The 22,961-nt window shown below is 33.6% G+C and overlaps 1 long non-coding RNA gene across 1 annotated transcript in view; it reads right to left on the bottom strand.

Annotated features, from left to right (window-relative positions):
- Positions 1-6,205: 6,205 nt before the first annotated feature.
- LOC145717285 (uncharacterized) overlaps positions 6,206-22,961 on the bottom strand; it is a 171,177-nt gene continuing 154,421 nt past the window's right edge. Inside the window, exon 3 of the long non-coding RNA XR_014140397.1 lies at positions 6,206-6,489. This is a non-coding gene — a long non-coding RNA (uncharacterized LOC145717285). The remainder of the gene's footprint in view (positions 6,490-22,961) is intronic.

Genomic DNA, 22,961 nt, shown 5'->3' with positions numbered 1-22,961 from the left:
GTACATTTATGAACACACATAGAAATTTGCTTCTATAAATTTTGAAGGAAATATGCAGGTGCATCAGAAACCAAAATCTTCTAGAGTAATTAGTGGATAATGTTATCTTTATGGCAACTTTAGAAAATAATTTTTTATATACCAGTGCCATAGCAGACTTATTAGAGTTCAATAATTTATTATGAGAAAGGTGAAATGTATCTTTGGTGAATATCCAATCACACTACCTAACTTCGCCAATGTAGAAGTAAAGCCTATATAATTTTAATAACTTTCCTGGGGACACAATTTTCATGGAGCACATCCAGGACTAGCACAAAATCTGACTCTTCACTTGGCCATGTCATCTACCATATATCAATACCAATTGTCCGTTAGGAGCTCATGTTATTCTTAAAAATATAAATGTCATGACACCAGTAACCTGCAATTTAATTCACTGAGTATAAGGAGTTACAAGATCATCTCTGATCGTGTATAGAGAGCTTGGGGAATGACCGTTTTAATACTCAAAACCTGTCACTAGAGGTCACAGAATGTTAATCATGCTTGGCGGAATGGATGATTATTTAGAAGTGTTGTAGCCACATTGGGATCAGTAGCATGCTTAGGACATGTTCTACATGGTATGGAAAGCTCATATCATCACTTGAGAATCCATGCTTTTCTGTTTCTATAGCTTTTACTCAGCACACATGTTGCTGCTAAGGAGACAAAACCTCAATAGAAACTCTTAGTGTGTCAGAAGATACATTTTGTATGTGTGTATGTCTGTTTACCTCTTTCTGAATACCAGTTTTTACTGAGGAAAACATTTAATAGGTCAGACTTATATTTTCCTATCAGTCAAAACTACAGGCCTTTTTCCATACAAACTAGAAGGTATAAATTTCCTTTTTCCTTTTTTTTGTTCCTCCCAGTTTGTTATTAGATAATTGAATACTACTTCTGGTCCAGTATTTTTTATTCTCCCAGATTCTGGGTGGAAAAAATGTCCATAAAAATATAGCATTGGTTCTACAAAATTGTTAATAGTTTTTTGACTGAAAATTACATATAGGTAAGATATTGTTATTTAAGAACATAGTTTTGGGGCGCCTGGGTGGCTCAGTCGTTAAGCGTCTGCCTTCGGCTCGGGTCATGATCCCAGGGTCCTGGGATCGAGTCCCGCATCAGGCTCCCTGCTCTGTGGGGAGCCTACTTCTCCCTCTCCTATCCACTTGTGCTCTCTCTCTCTCACTATCTCTGTCTCTCTCTCAAAAAATAAATAAAAATCTAAAAAAAAAAAAATTAAAACAAGATCTGAAGTATTTTAATCGCATGAGGATTTTAGAAGTGTATTACAAGTTAGCAATAAAATACTATATGTGGAGATGCCTGGGTGGCTCAGTCGGCTAAGCAGCTGCCTTTGGCTCAAGTCATGATCCCAGGGTCGCGGGATCGAGCCCCGCATCGGGCTCCCTGCTCGGCGGGAAGCCTGCTTCTCCCTCTCCCACTCCCCCTGCTTGTGTTCCCTCTCTCGCTCTCTCTCTGTCAAATAAATTAAAAAAAAAAAAAAAAAAGAACATAGCTTTTATGCCAAAGAGCCATAGCTTGGATCCTGTCTTCAGTGGTTTCTAGTTTGATACTTTACTCAAATTACTTAGATTCTCTGAAGTCTTCATTTCCTTTTTTTTTTTTTTTTTAGGTTTAATGTTTCTTTCTTTAGGAATTGAACAGGTATTAGTATTCTAGAGCTGCAACATTGCCACACCCTGGGTAGCTTACAGCAGAAACGGATTCTGTCACAGTTCTGGAGGCTAGAAGGCTCAAATCAGGTATCGGCAGGGCTAGGCTCTCTTCTGAAGACCTCTTCCTTGCCTCTTCCAGGCTTGCTGGCATTCCTTGGCGTTCCTTGGCTTGCAGTTGCTTCACTCCAACCTCTGCCTCTCTTGTCACATAATATTGTCCCTAGGTGTCCCTATGTCTCTGTCTCCAAATCTCCCTCTCTTTTTTTTTTTCTTTTTGAGCCGTAAAGTGTATTAGTTTAATTTCATTTATGCTACAGTGTAACAATTCTTAATTTTTATTTATTTAGTTTGTTTGTTTGAGGAGTAGAAGTTAGTGATTCATCACTTACATATAACACCTGGTGCTGGGGCGCTGGGTGGAACAGCCGGTTAAGCATCTGCCTTTGGCTCAGATCATGATCCCAGGGTCCTGGGATTGGCGCCTTTTGGGTTCCCTGCTCAGCAGGGGAGTCTGCTTCTCTCTCTCCCTCTGCTCCTCCCTCTGCTCATGCACATGCCCTCTCTCTCTCTCAAATAAATAAAATCTTAAAAAAAAAAATACCCAGTGCTCATCATAACAAGTGCCCTCCTTAATACCCATCAACCATTTGGCCCATCCCCCACCCACTTCCCTCTAAAGACTTCATTTCCTAATCTGTAAAAAATTAGAATAGCATTTATTTTGCACATTATTACAGCATTAAATATGAGAAAGCTTGTGAAATAGTTATCATAGTACCCAGGACAAAAGTCTGGTTATGACCCAAATTGATCAAAAAATTTCACTATTGCATGAATCAATATAAATGAAAAATGAATATAGTATTCATAGCATGATAATTGCTATGGACTGAATGTGTCCCCCCAGATTCATAGGTGGAAGCCCTAATCCACAATATGACTGTATTTGGAGGTGATGCCTTTAGGATGTAATTAGATCATGAGGGCTCCACTACTCAGAGTAATTAGTGCTCTTATGATAAGAGACACAGAGGGATGATCTCTTTCTCTGCCATCTGAAGACAAAGCAAGACCTGTGGAAAAATTCTGTTGTTTATGCCACCCAGTCTATAAAATTCTGTTATAGCAGCCCAAACTTACTGAGACAGAAATATTAGAATAATACTGGGATATTCACAGAAATAAAGAGATGGAGAGAAAGGCATAAGCATCATGGGATCCATGAACCTTCTTGATATTTTCTGGAAGTTTAAGAACAACCACTTGGTCCACATGGACCACATGTGTCCACTTGGGCCACATGTATTCTGCAAGGAATGAGGGGAGGAGTGTGCAGAGTAGTAGGTAGATCTTTGATATTTCCATGAAGAATATGGGGAATGTGAGAATTGTTCTATAAAGGAAAGAGGAATACTGATTTTTAAAGAAAAAGGAAGAGACTGAATGGTTAGACAACAGGTATCCACTATATTTATTCCTTGTGTTTTTAAAATATAAAAACACATTCACACACATATTTCTTTCTATAGGTAGTTTTAAACTGTCTCCACTTCACATAATGGTATTGTAGTGTGTGCATGCATGTACACGCACACACCACTGTATATCCTGTCTGTACAGGGTGATGGCCTGAATCCCAGTGACAAGTCCTTGTCTTTGGGTGATGTTCCTATCTCCTGTAGAATGTTATAATATGATGTAATAGTCTATAAACTGTGAACATAGAGGTAAACTGATCTACAACAAATACACTTTATATTTTTAAGGAAAAGATCAGTGGAAGGGAAGATTATAGCAAGACATATGATTAAAAATATACTTGGATTATGAAGTGAGAGTATGATTCTTTTTCTGTAACTGGACCCCAAGCTGTAGTTGATTTTCTTCATAGGTATAGATCATCAATCAATACATCCATTGAACCACACTCTTCCTCCAGAAACTGGTAAAACCAACCAGCACACTTCACTTCCCAGATGGCCTTGTAACTAGGTTTTTATTTAGATATGACTTAGTTTTCACTGTTGCTACATTTGTGTGAATTGCCAAACTTGTGTGAAGTTTGGAAGGTGCAATTGAGGTGGAGAATGACTCTGCAGCTTCTCCTGTGTATAGGGCTCACCCCAGTCATGGTGATGCTGGATTTTTGGTGCCAACCCACAAGAGTGAGGGTTATATGTTTTATGTGTTCCTTGATTGATTGATTGATTAATTGATTGCCCATGTAGATTAAGTAGTTGCAGGGGTGGTAGAAGTTTGTTTCTCTAAATTGAAGTAAAGGTACCTGTGTTCCTGTACGTATCCATCCCAAATGTTCTTTCTTGGTTTCCTAACCTTAGTGATTGTGGCAGGGAGAAGAGCTTTCTAAACCAGGTCTGTAGTAGTATTTTTGCTCTTTCACTGGTGGGTGATCCAGAATTTCTTTAAGTGATTAGAAGCTTTAACAATCCTTTCTCTCTTGCTTTGTAGTGATCTAACCATAACTTTGGACATAGTATAGAAAAAAAAAAAATGTCCCAATCATCTGAGTTCCAACTGTACTTTTCTAGGCTCCTATTTCATAGTGGTTATCTTGCTGTTCCTTACTACTCTTTTATTACTGTGAAATACTCCATCCAACACTGAAATACCCTTCTCCCTGCCCCCCCTTATTTGTTAAGGGGCATGAACAATGCTAAGGACCAGCTCTAGATTCCAAATCATTGGAACTATTGTTTGATCCTGTAGTAGAAAGCTTTTATCCCTAAGGTAGTAAAATCTTAAATTCTATAGAACCTGAAGTCTTGGGGGAAAAAAGTTTAAAAATATTATAAAGGTGTATATTTGGCTATAAATATGAAGTCACCACCAACTTCAGCTATTGGTTCTGGGACCTATGTATTCTATGTACAGGAAAAACTGCACCATTAACTGGCATCTGATCCTAATCATATCCTACAAGTCAGTATGTCATTGCAGCATTCAGTAAAACTTTCTGGATGATAAACTAGAGAATCCTGAATGTTGAATGAGCTCTATGTGTGACTCAATAGTATGCAAAAGAACAGGACAGTGTGAGATGCTTGCAAAAATCATATTTTTTTAGAAGTATTGGCAGAGTTATTTGGAAAGACAGGAGGTTCACCCGTCTCTAAAATAAGGTCTATTCCAGAGAAGGAAACTAATTTCAACTTATAACATAAAGGAGCTCAGTATAGTAACTTGCCTCTAGGTTGGTCTCCTGAAGACATGGTATCTGGCCCATAAGTGTTACTTGTTTGTTTTTTGTTGTTTGTTTTCATTGCTAGAAACATACATTCTTGATCAGAGCAGTCAAGTCTGTCCTAATGAGTAGAAGTCCTGGAACAGCCTTATCTCTTTGAGTCCATAAAATGTTTGAAGATCATCCATGCACTGGACTAGATGGCAAGGGTACTGATTTTTCGTCCAGAGTGTATCATCCAATTTGCTTGATTGTTAAGAACCTCTGATGTACAGAGAGTTTTCTGATAAGCTTTGAGAAGGAACATGAATATCCTATTTTTCTGAGTCTACTTCAAAGTGATACTTTTAATGTTCATCCCTTCATCTGGCGGTCAAATCAAATCAATAACTTGTTTATACTCTTGTTTTTGCTTATCTGGATACTCTAGGTAAATCAAATATCTTGGTTTGTACTTTTAGGAATATAGTTTCTAGTTGGTTTATTTTTTTTCTCAAAATGGTACAATATAAATTTTAATTATTTTATTCACACTTTTTGTCTGTTTTTCTTTTCTCTTATTGCATTTATTATTTAATGTGTAGCATGGTTCTGGGGTTTGCTGTTTTAAATTCCCTATCCATATCCAAGACATTTAGGAGACTGAGTTTCTGCAATTAGGAGGTAGCTTGGTAGCATATGAATTAGCCAAAAGGTTTTTGAGCTGATATTTAAGCTTATAAGAATTGTTAACTGGAAATTCTAACTCAGTGAGTGAGGGTGAAATTTTAACATAATCTTTCATGGAGATAGTTTCTGATGGCTTCCTTTATATTATTCATAGTTGTACTAAACCTCTTTTTTTTTTTTTGAGAGAGAGGGAGGGAGGGAGACCCTGAGTTGCAGGGAGGGGCAGAGGAAGGGGAAGAGGGAGAGAGACTCTTAAGCAGTTTTCATGCTCAGTGTGGAGCCCAAGGTGGCGGGGCTTGATCTCAAGACCCTGAGATCATGACCTGAGCAGAAATGAAGAGTTGGACGTTTAACTGACTGAGGCCCCCAGGCACCTCTGCCCTAAAGAGAGGTTTCCTCTGCAAGCCACGAGGTAATTCCAGGGAGGGGGAAAAAAAAAAAAAAAAAGCTACTCTACTGAAGTTTTTCCTGTAGGTATAAAAACAAAACAATCACACATACACATACACACAAATCACTCACAAAAATGCAAAATACAAATGTTTACACACTATGATATATGGCTTAAAAAAGGAATTAAAGCTGCACAGTAAAATCACTTTCAAGGCTCCATAGAATTTATTTTTAACATATTTTAGTATCAATAATATTGATATGATTTTGAGGAGATTTCTACTTCATTTGGAAAATGTAAAAAAGAAATATGTGGTGTGAAATTCTTATGGATATAATACTCTCCATTTGAACGAGGTCCACATTCTTTCTTCTTAACCATATTAATACCAGTTGGATATGGAATTTTAAATGTAGCATTTGAAGTCTTCCTTTATCCTTAAAAGTGAAAGTCTGTTTATCCCCTGCAGAGGAGAACTTTTCTTGCCACTTAATCTGTGAAAGAAAGGACATTTTATAAGTTGGTGTATCTTTTATATCTTTTGAAAAAGCATTTCCACAGGCTCCATTACACAGTTCTATCTATAACCATCATGTATGGATGTTTGTAATTGAGATCGTATAACTTGAAGCATAACTTAAATCTCTTGAGGTCTTTGTCTAAAGCCAAACACTGTGACTTTGTTTTCCTCAGTCATTCAAAGTGCATTTTTAATGGTCCAATGTGTCCTTGATGGACAGTAAGATGGTATATCACTCCTATCAAGATTCCTAGAGTTAATAGGGAAGGGGAAGGCTAAATATGAACACTGACCTTTATAAACTTTCATCCTTCAAGCTTACTTTTTTTCATTCTCTGAAAAAAATACAAACTTGGCTATTGTCTTACTTGATGCAGGGTTAGGTAATTTCCAATTAGTAAGGTAGTACTTGTCACCATAAATTAAATGGTCGGTATGAATCCTTAAAATACATCAAGTATATTATACATACTTCTTTCTTATGAATGGTTTTAAGATGGAAATTTAGCACATAGAAAACACTGCAAATTCTTCAACTGCTAGTTGAGGTAACTTCTGATAGGGGACTGAGTAAAATCTGGAACACATTCCCATCTCTACCAACCTTCATAACCTTAAGTTTCAAACACAGCAAAAAAAAAAAGGCTTAAAAAATACATTGTCAATGAAAAGGCATAGCTAAGAAGAGGATAAGAGAAAAGAAAGAGAAATCTTCAGTAACTAAAAGGGACTTCCTAGCTGTGGCAGTAAAGTGGAAGTTGAAGCTCTATATGACTCATAGAGGTACTGGGGCCCGTGCAGACTTGAGAACCTGAGATATTAATGTACATGAGGGATCCAGAGTTGTAATTTTAAACCCTTGTATGGCAGAGCTGTATGTGGTTTCCCTTAATAAAGCCAGTAGCTTGGAAAGCAGTGCATACTCCCTGAAACTTCCAACTGCTGGTTAAATTGGACCTATGAGAATAATTGGACCTGAACTATGGCCATTTGAGGGAGTGAGTCCCAGTTTCACAATACTTGAGATTCTTTTGGTCAGATGGGAAGGTTTCCTAAGTCATGCATGTGGAAGGAGGATTTTGTTTTGTTTTAAGCTCCATTTAAAAAAAAAAAATTATTCATTTGATAGAAAGAGAGCACACAAACAGGGCACACAGCAGAGGGAGGAGAAACAGACTTCCCACTGAGCAAGGAGCCCAAGCAGGGCTCAATCCCAGGACCCTGGGATCATGACCTGAGCTGAAGGCAGACGCTTAACCCACTGAGTCACCCAGGTGCCCCTTAAGCTCCATCTTTGTTTTTATTTTTTTTCTTTATTTTAACCAAAATGACGATAATAAGCAATGTGAAGAGACTATCCTAGAAAAGAATATTACTCAATACAATGAGAACAGTGACCCACACTGAGTAGAGTAAGAATTGCATCTGCTCAGAAAACATCTGAGATTTTTCTGGCTGTTCCATATAATGTCCAATGCAACATCATTCTCTTATCTTTCTCCATGTGTTATTTTTGTGTTCATTACTTATGTCCACCTCACATTTTACATGTTTTTTTTTTTTAATCTCTCTTCCTTCATTAGAATATAAGCTGTATATGTCAGTGTTATTGCTGGTTTTGTATGTTGCTACATATTTAGAGCCCAGAAACTATGCTTGGCATCCAGTATGCACTCAGTAAATATTTGCTTAAATTAGTGAATGAAAGTTTGAGGATAATTAGACAATAAATATGACAGATGTTGTCCAATTTAAGCATGAGTATTGGAGTAATTTGAATCAAAGAATAATACTGAAAACTTGTAGCTTTCTATGTTTTCCTACATATAACTTATTTTGTTTTATTTGATAATCAGAAAGTGGCAAATCTGGAGAATAGGCAGAGAAAGGAACTGGGCAATTACATAAATTAAAAATGATATTGGCTTTTTACTGGTCATTTTCAGTTATTAGCTACCAAGTATGAGTTCCAGTATCACACTGAGAGCTGAGAATAGTCAAAAGAAGCATGTGAGAAACTTTTGCCAAGTTAAAAAAAAAAAAAATCCAGGTGCTAATATCTAAAATCACATCACACCTTGTTAAGGGCAGAACATATACATCTGTTGGTGATACCCAGTTTTGAATACAATTCACCTGTCAATGGAATCCACTCTGAAATTACTTTATTAAGCAAATATCTGGGTAGAGGTCCACCAACCACACCTTAGGAATAGATTAAAGCAGTGTCTGAAGTTACTCAAAATGGTATCATACAGCAAGAAAATTTCAAAATTTAAATAACCAAGATCTTTCCCTATTAGGATATTATAATCTACAGCAGGAAGCAAGAACATTAAAGAACATCATACTACCAAGAGGAACAAACATCCATTGTATTAATTGTCATTATTATCTGTGTCCACATTGTCAAAACTCTGTAGCACACAAAATGACTGGTCAGGATGCCATGATGCCTTTCACCTCTGTCACATGGCTTGCCACTATGTATTGCTTTGTTCTGATCTTCTAAACTATACCCACTGAGAATATATTATCTTGTCACAAGACATTTTACTAGTGTCTAGTATTTTTTTCATGGATGTGTGTGCTCAGTTTAGGTTGGAGAACAATGTAGTTAATTATAATGCATATAATTTTATAAGCTTAGTCAAACCTAGGATACAGGGCTAAGACATTTTCTTTAACATTTTTTTCACCCTAAGATGAACTTTTAATCATAATTTGCACAGCATTTGAGTTAATAAATACCCATATTTACTAGTTACTTTAATTTTTTATCATGCCGACTTTCCATTGTCCCTCCTTTTGTTGTTTAATTCTGAGATCTATTTGATGTCATTGTCCATAATGGGGATTTCTGTGGCTATATTTGCATCCAATGATTTTCCTTTTCCTCTCCCTTTTTCTTCATCACTTAAAAACATCTTCATTACTAAAATGCATATCCAACTTTTTGCCAGCCATTCTTTCATATAACTGCTATTTGGAATATCTGAATTTTATTTAGCTTAAAGATCACAATCAATTTAACCTTAATTGCCTTCATACAAAATGTTACAAAAGACTGACACACAGTGGGGAAAAAAAGGTCAATATATTGTGTCTCAGGAATTTCTCACAATTTTCCATGGATTCTGGACCTAGAATTTCATACCCTAGAATAGTGATTCTCAGCATGTAATCCAAGCACAAGAATCACCCAGTGAACTTGTTGACAATGCGGTATCCTGGGTCTCACCATTGGCCTACTGCTTTGGAGTCTCTGGACATAGAGCTGATAGTGATTTTAATGCATACTGTATTTTGACAACCTGTGGATCCAAGAGTTCTAGAAGCTTTACACACAAAGAATAAATGGGAAGAGAATGACCACTGGAATTCTATATATATATATTTTTTTTTTCCTTTTTAAGGATCTTTATAGAAGTAAAATTTAGCAAAGAAGTACGTGTTTAGTCTTCATAACCTACTATAGCAAGATAGTAATTCAAGTCCCAATGAGGTATCTAGATATCACTCAATGTATGCTGAAGTCCAATAGGTCTTATGACAAGGAGATTCTTATTTTAAGGTAAATATATCTTAATTCATTCAGTGGGGAAACTGAATATTATATGTTCTGTAAGCCTGACATAATAGGGTTGCATTAGGATTTCACTGATACAATAATTCTAGATATTACAAGTAGTATCACTAAGAATAGAAAGCATTGTTAAATCACAGATTTTACAGATCAGTGGATATTTGCTTGGTAAAGAAGTATCAAAATACTGAATCTCAAAAGAAAACTTAAATATGTATGGAAAAACTTATCCTTCATAGATGAAACAAAGTTTGTAGTAAAGTTCAGAGTTTTTAAATTTTACAGATTTTCTTGATTAAATATTCCACAGACATTTTTGAAAGGTGGTGTGATGGAATTAAAAAACATCTAAATGTGGCATTGAAAATGGAAGGGCATTATTATTCACTCATGACTGAAGGAATCTCACAAATTATGATAATTGAAAGTGTCTTTGAAATATGTCCTGGGAGTTTAGCTTTCTCCTAGGGAAATTAATGCCTTATTTATTCACATAGGGCTATGGGGAATGAGATTTAGTCTTATTAATTTGACATTATTTATTAAATGCATATGTTTTTATAGACATTATAAGATAGAGGTGGCTGAATATATGGTTTATCTTAACTACATAGGATTTTCAGAATGTCAAGAAGGATTATTCTAAGGATGTGGTCATAGCTAAATCAAATACAAAGTATGAGGACAAGCAAAGTAGGAGAACAAACTCCTGAAAGCCCTCAAATGCTCAATTTAAAATATTTACAGCCCAAACACTGAATTCCATTAATGAGGTTGGGTTTTGGGAAAAAAAAAAAAAGAGAGAGAGAGGGGGGAAAAGAAATCATGGAATATGGGTTCTGCCTCAGAATCTAACTTTGTAGGAAACTTGAAGCAGGTTTTTCATATCTGAACCAAGAATAAGCACATCATGTTTATCATGTCAAAAACTAAGAAAAGCCATCCATCATCTTTTTTCCAGCCAAATATTCCACCTGATGTTTCTTTTCCTTATGTCCCTTTGTAATTATAAATAGCAAGAACTATATCTAGGACATAGTTTTAATCAGCTTCAGCATTAATTACATTTATTAATATGTAATTGAAGACAAGAGAAAGGGAAATGCATGAAATTAAAAAAAAATATTCTCTAACTTTACTGAGTGTCTACTATGTTCCAGGTATTAAGTATTGGGGTAAAGAAATAAAAGATACAATCCTTGCTACTGTCATCCCTATATAATGAAAGCAAAGGACAGTTATAATGAGGGGAGTATCAGGAGACACATTATGGAAGAAGAGACATTTCAGGTAAAATCCAAATTTCAGATAGAAACCAGGAAAAGATGGTGAGGTAGTACATTCTAGTGAGGGCAATAGCATGTATGTAGACAACTATGCACACAAATCATGGCACATTTGTTTGTTCTAAGAATAGTCCTAGAACGCACCAAGATGACCCGATATTATTAGTATTCTATAAGTTCCTGGAAACAAAAAACAAAAAAGCTAAGTGAAATGTGATTGTAACAGCCCAAATAAAAAAAAATACATGTTACTATAATTTTTTAACATTCAATAATTATTTACTAAAATATTAATATTTAATACATTAAAAACCATAGTCAAAATTTTATTGTCTAGATTGTTAAATTTTAAAGTAGAGGAATTTGATTCCTCATACTAAATTTATTCAGGCTAAATATCTCTCTTATAGGTTTACCATATTGTGGGAGCTTTTTTAGAGAAAGAATGGAGATCAAACCATTATTTTCACCTTGGTCATTCTACTTAAAGTAGTGTCTTCTGTACAGAACACTACTTCTGTAGTATATGAATATAATAACTTTTTGAACCTAAATAGATTTCTAATGGACAGAGTGTGAAATGTTTCATGCAAGTGTAAAGCAAAAAAATTCTAGAGTAGGTACAGAATATGAAGCGATAAATGAAAGTCTAACCAAAGGTGGACATTAGGCTGTAGGTAAATGTAAGGAATATATATGATCCTTGGGATTTTCAAATGTGGGTAAGGGCATTGATGTGGAGGGACTGGCATCAGCTGTCAGAAATGGGCATCACCTCACTAACTATCAAAATATTCACAACTTTGCTGTTTAACAATCTTAGCCATGCAGAATTGAAATAAGTTATTTTGTCATATATAAATAAAATTTACAAATTACTTTTTAAAAAGATTTTTTACTTGTCAGGGAGAAAGAGACAGAGAGCATGCACAAGCAGGGGGAGAGGGCAGAGGAAGAAGCAGGCTCCCCGCTGAACAGGGAGCCTGATGTGGGACTCGATCCCCGGGCCCTGGGATCATGACCTGAGCCGAAGGCAGACGCTTAACTGACTGAGCCACCCAGGCATCCTGTAAAATTTACAAATTATTTTACAATAGATTTCCACAAGCATTTATAAAAGATATAGGTAAATTATAACAAGCATTTAGCAAATATACAATAAGACCAATATTCTGCTACTCAGGACTTTAAATTCACCCTCTCCCTTATTCTAAAAGCACCTTTACCATAAGCTTGTGAGGACCAAATATTTTAATGGTGGTGCTTGATAATGTTGACAAGAATTGGGATGCTTGCATGATCTGGAAATCAATCTTATAAATGGGTTTCATTTGTATTGATAACCAATAAATATCTCAATAACCTCTATTTTGAGGACAAGTGTACAGGAGTCTGTTAAGAACACAGGAAGAAAATAAAACAGTTAAGGGAGATGACAAAGGCATTGCCCTACTTAATTTCAGGATACGTTGTGACAGTAAATTCTATTCACTGTCTAGAATAACATTTCAAATGTCCCATATGACACCTTTATTCTTGTCATTGGCATTTAAAAATATTAAATTCACCTAAAAATCTAATTTGAGCCTCTTAAGGTAACTTCGATTTCTATCATTTTCCAAGTTAATATTATTATTTTAGATAGAGTAAATGTATCCTTTCCTTGTCATTATATGGTTTATTTTCATTTAGTCTCCAGCACAGTCTCATAACATGGTTATATTCTATATGTTCTTTAAATACAACTTTGTTCCCTTTTGTCCTGAAGAAAGTGCTCTCATAAGCTGTCCTCTTTTCTAAGATTTGAGTTTAAAACCTAATTGCAGAGTGGATTAAAAGACCAAATAGATATAATTAGCTTATTCTTCAGCATTCTCAATTTACTATGAGTTAGAAACAAATTAAGGCATGAGGGTCATGATGAAAGGATTTTAGCAGAATTCATATGACTGAACATTTCTAAATAAACTTCATGGAAATATTTTTAAATGTTTATTTGTAAAATTTCCTCTCACAAAGGAATGTGTATATTAGATATTTAGCAATTAAAGATGTATTTATATATATAATAATTTACATTTAGCTATTCCGAAAACATGAAACCTTAAATGCATGTGCTCTAAATTCTATGAAAAATATATTGAAGGGTAAAAAGTTAGTGAAATATTTTTAATCAGTCCTTACATTTAAGTGAATGTATGATCCTTCTTTTATAAAATTACTTATTAGATAAGGAAATAGACTATTGAAATAAAAGGAAAAAAAAGATAAAATTGCCACGTAGCTCTTACTTTTTTATTTTAAACCTATTTGTAATCCTTATTTTATTCAAGATAGAAAGAAAACAAGGAGAAAGAACTGTAATTTGTTGGGTGCATTGTACTATATGTTAAAGACTGTGCTGGAGGCTTTGGAAATATCCATGTCTTTAAATGTGTAAAATTATCAAGTCTGATGAAGTCTGTTTTCCCTATCTGAAAACAGGCTGAAAGAGTTACATGATTTCAAAAACACATAACTAGTATGATGGATTTAGGAGAGCATATAAGACATAAAGATATAGAATATATATATGTATGATAGAAGAATATAAAATATGATATTCTAAATGGAATATGTAAAATATCTAATAGTCCCTATCCAGAGACACTTAAAAATATCATCTTCTTATCTTCCCTTTATCTGGTTCATTAATAGAAAAGTACATAAATTAGAGGGTAAATTTTGTAGAATCAAATCTTGTCCTCCCTGGATTCATAGCTCCTTATGTTCATTAAGTGAACAAAATTTATTCATAAAAGTTGAGCCACAGCAATAATAAATCTGAATAACCTATAATTAGTAAGAAGATTGAATCAGTAATCAAAACCTTCCTAACAGAGAAGAGCCCTGGACCATATAGCTTCAGTGGTGAATTCTACCAAACATTTAAAGAAAAGATACCAATAATTTTCAAACTCTTTCAAAATATTGAAGATGAGGGACCATCTCCTAACTCATTTTAGGAGGTCAACATCACTCTAGTACCAAAGCCAAATGAAGACACTACAAAAAAGGGGGATACAGACCAATATCCCTTATGAATATTGGTGTAAAAAATCTTCAATATACTTTGGTTTGAATTAGAAAACTGAATTTAGCAGAATATTAAAAGGATTGCATACCATGACTAAATGGAATTTATTTCTGGAATGCAAGAATGGTTCAATTAAAAATAAATTCAATAGTCAAAATAATATACCACATTAACAGAATGAAGGAAAAGGAATGATCATCTCAACTGATGCAGAAAAAGCATATGACCAAATTCAGTACCCTTTTTTATGATCAAAACACTCAACAAAGGATGGCTAGAAGGAAAAACATCCTTAACATAATGAAAGGAATATACGAAAACCTGCAACAATGTCATACTCAATGGTGAAATACTGAAAGATTTTTTCGATGATCAGGAACAGGACAAAGATTCCTCCTTTTGCCACTTGTATACAATATAGTATTGGGAGTTCTAGCTAGAACAATTAGGCAATGAATGACTAAAAGTAAAAAGGCATTCACATTGGAAAGGAAGAAGTACATTTAACTCTATGCAGATGACCTGAACTTAAATGTAGAAAACTCTAAAGATTCCACAAAACAGTTGTTAAAGTTAATAAATTAATTCAACAATATTTGAGAACACAAGTTCAACACAATAAGTTAGGTTTCTATGCACTAACAATGAACAATTCAAAAAGGAAATCTTTTAAAAAGCCATTTTACAAGAGCATCAAAAAGAATAAAACACTTAGGAATGAACTTAGCCAAGGAAGTAAAAATGGTACGCTGAAAATTAAAAAAAAATATTGGTGAAAAAAATTAAAGACAAAAATAAATGGAAAGATATCTGTATTCATGGATTGGAAGACATGATATTGTTAAGATGTCAATACTACCCAAAGTGATCTGTAGATTCAATGTAATCCCTTTTTAAATCCCAATTTAAAAATTTGCTGAAATAGAAAAACTTATCCTAAATTTTGTATCTTGAGTGATTGCAAATAAACAAGACAATCTTGAAAAATAACAGAGTTGAATGACTAACATGATCTGACTTTAAAACTTACTTAAAATCTGCAGGAATCAAGAGTATGGTATTGGCATTTATATGGTAGACCTATACGTTAATAGAATAAAATAGAAATCCCAGAAATAAATATCTCACATATATGATCAAATGATCTACAATAGTATGGCCAAGATCATTCAACAGGGAAAGGACAGTCTTTTCAACAAACAGTGCTGAGAAAACTGGATATCCATATGCAAAAGAATAAAGTGGGACCCTCACCTCACACCATAGGCAAAAATTAATACAAAATGGGTCAGAGACCTAAACATAAGAACTAAAGCTATACAACTATAAAAGAAAATTTGGGGTATAGGATTCATTAGATGTAGCAATTATTTCCTGGATATGATGTTAAAAATACAGGCAACAATAAAATGGACTATATCAAATGTACTATATCAAAATGAAAACTTTTTTTTTTTGCATCAAAAGACACCATCAACAGAGTGAAAAGGCAATCAACAAAATATTTGCAAATACTATATCAGATAAGAGATTAATGTCCAGGATATATAATTAATGTCCAGAATATATAAAAAAAAAAAAAAACTCCTGAAACTCAGTGCCAAAAACAACTTGATTTTAAAAAGGCAAAGGACTTGAATAGACATTTCCCCGAAGATCTGCCAATAGCAATGCAAATCAAAACCAAAATAAGGTATCGCTTCATATTCATTAAGATGACTATTATCAAGAGCCAAAAAACAAACACAACCCATAAAACAACACTATTGGCAAGGATATAAAATTACTGGTGGGGTTTAAAGTGGTGTAACTACTGTGGAAAATTGTATGGTGTTTCCTCAAAAAAATTAAACATAGAATATCCACATGATTCAGCAATTCCACTTGTATGTATAAATGCCAAAGAGCTGAAAGCAAGTTGTCAGGCAGATGTTTGCACACCGTACTTATAGCAGCACTTTTCACAATACCCAAAAGGTAAAAGTGACCCAAACGTCCACTGAAGGATGAATGGATAGACAAAATGTTGCATACACATGCAATGGAATATTATTCAGCCTTTAAAAAGAATGAAATTCTGATACATGCTATAATATGGATGAACCTTCAAAACATGATGCTGAGTGAAATAGGTCAGATGTAAAAGGACTAATGTTTTATGAGTCTTCTTACATGTGATAAATAGAATAATCAAATTCATAGAGAAAAAATAGAATATTGATAACCAGGAACTAGGGGCAGAGGGGAATGGGGAGTTACTGTTTAACAGGTACAGTTTAGTTTGAGATGATGAAAGTTAGGGAGATTGATAGTGATGGTGGTTGCACAATGTTAACATACCTAAGGCCACTGAATTGTACACTTAACAGAATTCACTGATTTAAATATTTTTATGTATATTTGCCACAGTTGTTTTTAAGTATGTGAGAAAATGTCTATTTAGACTATATTTTTTTGGAGGAGGATGTTGAAACTCACAATTTGACCCAAAGTTACATTATATGTAAGTAGTAGATATGAAATTTAAAAGCATGCTTCTCTGTACCTTAAATTCATAATCCTTACAAAGACAATTTTGACAACTTGAGGGAATATATTTTCCTACATTCAAACTATAAGAGTTTTCTCTACTTGAATTCTGTTCATTTTGCAGATAAGGATTATAGTCATAATAAATTAGTGCTATCATGACCAACTAAATTTTCATGAGCAAAGAGATAATCACAGTTTGTTATGATCATTGGTTTTATTTCCTGTTGTATATACCTATGACCATAGAAAATTGTAATTATAGAAAATTTATCACTTAAACTGATAAAATGTACACATTTACATTTATTTGATTACCTATATTTAAAGATGATTGTTATCATAACAGATAAAAAAATAATATAGCAAAGTTACTATAATTTGGCACTTTGTCTACTGGAAGCATCCACAATAACACCGAGCATACAAAGTTACAAAGGAAATCCTTTTTCATAAATGCATTATTTTTGTAAATGTGTCCTATATTTATCAATGAATACTTAAAAATGATTAAGCAAAGTCTGTCCTGTCACTATTATTAAATATATTATAAAGTTATCCACTGAGAAATAAATATTTCATAAATGTTAATGAACATGGATTTCTAAGTTGAGATGTTAGAGCATAATTCATATATATAAATATATGGTAACTGATATATTTTCATTATAAATTACTTTCTAAATAAGTTACTTAGTCCAAATATGTTGTTTTCTTAGAAGACCATTTCAAATAGGTTATCAGGGGAAAGAGGCACATTCATAAATGGTATTTAAGAAATATATATATATATTTTATTTATTTATTTATTTATTTATTTATTTATTTATTTATTTTTATTCTTATGTTAATCCCCATACATTACATCATTAGTTTTATTTTTTTTTATTTATTTATTTGAGAGAGAGAATGAGATAGAGAGCATGAGAGGGGGGAGGGTCAGAGGGAGAAGCAGACTCCCCGCTGAGCAGGGAGACATCATTAGTTTTAGATGAAGTGTTCCATGATTCATTGTTTGTGCATAACACCCAGTGCTCCATGCAGAATGTGCCCTCCTCAATACCCACCACCAGGCTAACCCATCCTCCCACCCCCCTCCCCTCTAGAACCCTGTTTTTTAATTCAGTAATGTTTCTATCCTTACTAGGACCTTTGATTTTCAAGTGTGTATGATTCAATCATTTTCTCAAATTGGCAAGTGAATCAGATGGGTGCTTGTGGCACATTTTAACTTTTCAACAAGGGATTAAGTAATATATAAGGATTATGGTTTCTTTTAAAAATAAGTAAAAATGGTTTCCAAATGAAATTCCTAAATATTCTATACTTTTAAGCTATGTGCTATTTATTTTCAAATATACTTAAATATAACTGAATATGTATTCTCACATAAAATCTGCTGGAAAATTGAGTTTTAAAACAAACTTAGGAAGAATATTAATCATATTTACCAAAATCATCATCAGCCAACCAATAGAGCAGAACTGGGTTTCACTTTCATTTTAAATTCTGGTTAAGAATTGAGACAAAGACAGAGCATTTCAATTCCTCCCTGTTTAGGAGGAGCTGTGACAATTCTTGTTTCCTTACCTCGTCCTGTCAGAAACTAGATCTTCATCCAACTGCTAATTTTCTTAGGGTCTTACTGGTTAGGAAACATTGTTGTTTCATTTTGTTTAAAAGACAGAATTAATAGGAGGGACTAAAAGAGTATTAAAAATAAATATGCTAAAACAACAATCAAAAACTTAATTTGGATATAAAACCTGTTTAACAGACTGGATGACAAGAAATATGTTAGATAGCATAACGTGTTCTTTCCTCCTTAGCAGAGAGGTCCTCATAAAAGATTGATACTATAAAATGTTTATCTAATGTGCAGAAAATAAAATCTCTTTACTAGATAATGATCTTTTTAGAGGATAAGACTTCTTTTGACAATTTAAATATTGTCCACATGTAGATTAGACCATTATCTGGAATTTGAGAATTAAAGTAAGAAAAAATCCAATAGATTTGACAAGGAGTCAGGTGGATGAAATAGAAAAAGGAACAAAGAAGGTGCTAAAATGCAAGGACAGCAGTGTGATCTGGGAAAGAGTGAAGAAAAAGTGGGAAGTAGAAGGAAAACGGAAAGTTGCTGTTCAACAGGTATTAAAGTTTCAGTTATACAAAATGAATTAATCTCTAGAGACGAGATGTGCAACATTATGTCTATAGTTAACATACTGTATTATGCACTTAAAAATTTAAGACATTAGATATCCTGTGTTCTTACAATAGCAGTAGTAGTAGTAGTAGTAGTAGTAGTAGTAGTAGTAGTAGTAGAAGAAGGTGGCAGTGAGTGATACAGATGAATAAAGTAGTTCATAAATGGCTAACAAAGATCACCAGCAAATAACTAATGAAGTGGATGACACAATATGTAGGGTAGGGAGGGAAATAAAATTTGCTCATTTAACTGATTAGGTTACTTAACTGCTAAATTATAAACTACTAAAGTGTAGGTTGTGGTATTTGAGCACATGTGATGAAAATTCATAGTGGTAGAAACATCAAAGACCTCATAGAATGGGATTACTCTGTTAAATAGTTAATGATTCCATTCTTGGGTGTATTTTAATTCTCTTTCTTGATGCATCATAGTTTCCGTTTTGTAAATGCTATAGCTGTGGTTACCAGGGAGGGAAGTATCAGAGTAATAAAGTATGTTCTTCTTTTTCACAATATGTTATTGTAGGATTATTATGTAAATGTTTTCCACAATTAAAGCAACTCAAGACATGCCTATTATATGCTTATATTTACGTAAGTTCACATATGGGAGCAGATTGATTTAAAAAATGTGTATATTGTGAATCTTAAGTCATTGAAGTGCCATTAGTCTTGGAAATAGATGGCTAAGCAGAAGTACAATGATGAATTCTTGGCAAGTTCTTCCTTGATTTTAAATATTTTTCGAGTTGTTTTTTAATCATCATTTTGCAAAAGGGGAATTGTTATATGTTCAAGATGTAACAGAGAGGTTCGATATTTTGATAACTCTTTATGGTAATAACCTCTTAATAAAGTTAAAAGATCAGGATGTGCGAATCTAGACTATACCTAGTGACACTGTGCATGTCTGTCATTCTTGGTCAGAGACAAACTTTAGGACATGGGAAATTGCTGTAATCCTTCCTAAGGTTGTGGTGTGGCACATTTACAGGTCTGCATGAACAGTTGGACACTTCCTCAGTTCATCATTCATGAATTGTTTCCCCAGCCCTGTCAACAGTTACTCCTCTGAGGAGCAATCCGTATCTTGCAATCCTCTAGGACAACAAAGTCATCCTGCAACCAGCAGTTATATTGACGCTGTTTACTTGAGCCTCAAAATGGCACTTGTGTTGTGATATAACCATCAGTTGCCAAACAGAAATGGGGTCCAGTAGTAATTGGGAAGCTCCAAATGTTTGGCATAGTAGTATTCTCTAGTTTAAGCACCTGCCGTATGACATTTTCCTGTATTTTTTGAATATTAATGGTTATCATGGGGCATAAAAGAAATACATCTTAATGAGCAAAACTAAAGAGGTTATCTAATGTTCTTGAACTGACAAGCTAGAGACAGAGATGGGCTCTACACAGATGACAACTTTTTTTTTTTTTTTTTTAATGGGAATATAGTAGCCTCTGGAGATACTGATCAGGACAGATAGATGTTTCTTCTGGTCTACTTAGACACTAGAGATTTATGATATGAATCTATTAGAATATATTTCATCTGCTCCTTAAATCTGGAACAAAGAAGTGCCCTTGATTTGAAGAGAAAAGTTTTAAAAAGGCACATCAATGTGAAATAGATGATTTGGATATTTTTGCTGACATGGAAAATTTTTATTTGGAAAGGAACCTTCTTCTAACTTGAGAGCCAAAACCAGTGGCGTTGACCAAGTGACATGGAATATTTAATTTGAAGCTGAAATTTAATTGCAAAGCACCCTCTTTTAGTCCCTTTCTCTCTCTCTCCATATATGTGTATATTTTATTAATTTTAACTAAAATCTTTATTTTAACTCATATAAAATAAATGAACTCTCACCTATTATTGATGGCACAATATGTTATTTTTACAGCCATAGTACCTCAGTGAGAGAGCTCTGTGATTTTCATTAAAAAACAAAAACAAAAACAAAGTTAATTGATAACAGGTCTTGTTTTACTTTTGGGCATCGTGGAACAATCGTATTATTTGCATAAAAATATGTCACAAATTTATAAGTTATGCAGCATAATAAAAAACATCAATGAAACCACAACTATTACTACTACCTATTAGTTTTTCCCATTCCACTCTCATGCCTCTCATTATAGTGAAAATTGCTTGTATTTTTTAAAATTTGCAATTTTATTTGTGTGCTGTATGTATGTAATTACTATATGTATGCATTTTTGCACTATGCATTATTAATTTTGAGGTTTTAAAAGTGTTTTCGTACTTTTTTAAGTTTTTGATATTTTTATTCACATTCTTTCTAAATCTCATGTGATTGCTATTTTTTTCATTTGTTGCTGTTTCATTGTTATATGAATACATTATGATTTATTTATATATTCTCCTATATTGGGGGGCAGTTCCCATTTTTTTGTTGATACAGATAATGCTGATTTGAATATTTCAGGTTTTCTAGTGTGTATTTGCAGTAATTTGTCTAGAAGAACAGTTGCTGGCTTTTAGTATTTACATGTATGACTTCACAACATAATATCAAATTTGTTTCCAAAATAATTATATCAATTTATTCCACTAGCAGTATATATAGTTTCCTATGTACTGTATTCCCAACATTTTTGGTATTGTCAGGTATTGCCAGTTTATGAGTATAAAAGTTTCCTATTATAGTTTTATTTTACAAATTCCTAATTATTAATGGGGTGTATTTTTCATTTGTTTTCCTTGTTTGGTCATTGTTTACAGGCATTGTATGAAACGTATGTTTTATACATTAAACATATATTCTGGATAATAATGCTTTTTCAAATATATGTGATGGAAATATCTTCTCCTGATTTTTGTTTTCTCTTTTCACATTTTTAAATGCATCTTGTGATGAAAAGTTCCAATTTTAATGTCCAATTAAACAACTTTTCTTATGTTTGAATAGTATCTCTATGCCAAGGCCAACAGGAGGTTCTTTTGTCTTCTGAAGTTTTTGCAGTTTTTGCCTTATACTTAAGTCTGTATCTGAAGTTGATTATTGTGGATCTCATGAACAGGGGACCTAATTTCATTTTCTTTTTTTTTTTTAATTTTAATTTTATTTATTTATTTTTTAAAGATTTTATTTATTTATTTGAGAGAGAGAATGAGAGAGAGCACATGAGAGGGGGGAGGGTCAGAGGGAGAAGCAGACTCCCTGCCGAGCAGGGAGCCCGATGCGGGACTCGATCCAGGGACTCCAGGATCATGACCTGAGCCGAAGGCAGTCGCTTAACCAACTGAGCCACCCAGGCGCCCTCATTTTCTTTTTTTAATATGAATCCTTAATTTACCATATCACTGCCAATTAAATACTCTTCTTTCCTCATTTATTAATGATGAAATCATTTACAGTGATTCTTTTGTTATAGATTAAATGTTCTTCAATTAATAGATTTATCTTTGACCTGTTTTATGCCTTAGCTTAAATATATTTGTTTTTTTAATAGATCTTGATATTTCATGGAGGAAGAACCTCCAAACTTGCTCTTCTCAGGAGCCCATTGGTTACTCCTGGGTCTTACAATTCCATGTAAATTTTACAAAAATTGTGCTGAAAATGTTCTAACGATTTCATAGAACCTACAGAACACTGTATATGTGCTCCATTTATGTCTGTTTATATGTCTTACAATTAAGTTTGTAATTTTCTGCAAAAATATCTTACTATAATATAGATTACTCAGAGATGACTTAAATTATTTCATTTTTAGATTTATTTGAGTAT

Source organism: Leptonychotes weddellii, chromosome 1, assembly GCF_054177405.1.
Source record: "Leptonychotes weddellii isolate Sample4059 chromosome 1, ASM5417740v2, whole genome shotgun sequence".
NCBI lineage: Eukaryota > Metazoa > Chordata > Mammalia > Carnivora > Phocidae > Leptonychotes > Leptonychotes weddellii.
This window is presented reverse-complemented; position numbering and strand designations above follow the sequence as displayed.